Raw genomic sequence first — 2347 nt, forward strand, 5'->3', positions numbered from 1 at the left:
CCACTCAATTTGTATTACGTTGTGTATATAAGCATTTGAAGATTTTATACAAGAAAATAAAAAGGTAAGATAGTATAGTCAAGGGCGGAGCCCCATTAGGTCTAGTGCGGGCATCTGAACTTTTGGGCTCCAGTAGGTCCAAAATTTTTATTTATTTATTTGGTCAAAAAAGCCCAATTGCCCACAGCCCATGACCTGTTTACTGTCCCAGGCCCGAAATCTTGATTCAATTAACCCGATTTCGTTCAAATCAAAACCAAACCCTTGCTTGAACTTGAATCGCGTCTCTCTCGACCCTCGCCTGCTTCTCGCCAGTCACCACTCCAACTTGTAGTCGCCGACTTCTAGACTGCAGTTCCAGTCCACTGGCGGCCGGCATCTCCTAGATTAGGGGCTTTACACTTGAACCGTCAGCTGCCACGACGCCGCCTGCCAGCCCAACGAAAGAATAAGAATTGATTCACTGGAGAAGCCCGAAGCGGCGAAGCCGGAGCCTAGAAGAACGAAGAAGGTGATTTCGATTTCGATTTAATTTTCAATTTCAACCGCCAATTTCTCATTTTCTTGTAGCAAACTCGAAATTGTTTTTCGAGTTCCATTGCATTGTTTATCAACAATTTTATTACAGTGAGGAACAAAAATTGCACGCTATACGAAAAACACATATACCCAAATCGTGCCTGCTGTTTTGTGATTTCCAATTGGGAATTTTTAGTGAGACAAAAAGGATTTTTGGACTATTTCTTGTTATAATATATACATGTGTATGTAATAGCAATGAATTATTTGTGGGTCGGGGCACAGCGTTTAAGGAGATGGGAATGGGATGATGACATTCTTGCTTAAGCTCTACTGATTCTGCTACTGTCGAATCCGATATGGTAGCATAGGTTTTTGGTGAAATGGGACATAAATTTTATAGTCCAAAATTATGTTATTTGTGTAATTACTGATCAATCCATTTTTAAAATTTGTACATATGGTAACGTTCATCTATTAACAAAAACAAGTCATTTATGGATATTGTCTGTGATGGGGAAGAGCTGTGCATTAAATTGAAATCTTTAAGAGTAAAGTTACTCATAATCAATTGGCAAGAGGTCAACGATTACGTGAATTGCTGTTCCTGAAAGTAGATAAAACCTCGTATCATTTTCATAGAAATTTATTGATATTGATTCATATTTTACTATTCCTATTTTTATTTTTTTTAATTATCTGATCATATTGAAAACTTAATTGTTAAAATTAAAAGTCATTAAATCACTCTTAATCCGCATATTTCGTGGGACTATAATTACTATTGTCTTATATACAACTTGTCTTTATCTATATTACATTAATTATAAGCTTTTGAAATTAAATATGATTTTCACCTATTTCCAACAAAAAACTATTCGTTTGATCATTCTCGAAAGTTCAATAATTTCACATATATACATTTAATTTACAAGGATATTTGTCGAAATTGCATAGAAACTATGGAATCAATTTCAATTCAGCCTCCAACTTAGCAAAAATAGTTGGGATTGAGTGGAATAATACTTGCTAACTTCCATTGCATAACTGCGTTCGACAGGTGCAGGCCTGCAAGTGCAGCACTAGCTTTCGATTTTGGAGCTGTCACCCGTACCTGCTTTGGATTGGAAATTGCGAACCACTGTGTGAAATTGTAAGTTCAAGTTGCTTAAAATTTGGAAATAGTATAATTTGCATTGTGAAATTGCGAATTGGAAGGTGAATTGATAATGTGAAATTGTGAATTGGATTGTAAAATAGTATAAATTGCATTGTGAAATTGCGAATTGGAAGGTAAATTGATATTTTGAAATTGGATTGATAATGTGAAATTGTGAATTGGATTCTGAAATAGGATAAATTGCATTGTGAATTTGCAAATTGGAAGGTGAATTGATATTGTGAAATTGGATTGATAATGTGAAATTATGAATTGGATTGTGAAATGTGAATTGCACTGCGAATTGAAATTGTGAAATTGTTAATTTATGATCCTTTTGTCATTATGAATTATTCTCACTCATTTTAAGTAATAATTGGATATCAAATGTTTAAATCCAGATATCAAATGAATAGATACTTTCAACGAAAAAGGAACGTAGATAATGTTGATGAGGGGGTATCAAATAATGTGGAATTTTATATCAAAAAACTTCCAACTGATCCTGGTCTAAGGATACTCATTTTGGATTACAATGCTAACATCCGAGATGAAGTTCGAAAAGCATATATGTTAAAGGGTCCTTATCAGCCCCAAGATCATGACTTTCCAAAACGACAATTTGGAGTAACAATTAGACGATTCAATCCTTCGTGGTTTAAAGAGTTC

The 2347-nt window shown here is 34.6% G+C and overlaps 1 long non-coding RNA gene across 1 annotated transcript; it reads left to right on the forward strand.

Moving 5' to 3' along the window:
* Window positions 1-263: 263 nt before the first annotated feature.
* On the forward strand, window positions 264-2161 carry LOC111404902. The gene is made up of 3 exons (XR_002704708.1): window positions 264-511; window positions 1580-1672; window positions 2080-2161. It is a non-coding gene; the product is annotated as an uncharacterized LOC111404902 (long non-coding RNA).
* Window positions 2162-2347: the final 186 nt, after the last annotated feature.

Source organism: Olea europaea, chromosome 11 (assembly GCF_002742605.1).
Source record: "Olea europaea var. sylvestris chromosome 11, O_europaea_v1, whole genome shotgun sequence".
NCBI classification, from domain to species: Eukaryota; Viridiplantae; Streptophyta; class Magnoliopsida; order Lamiales; family Oleaceae; genus Olea; species Olea europaea.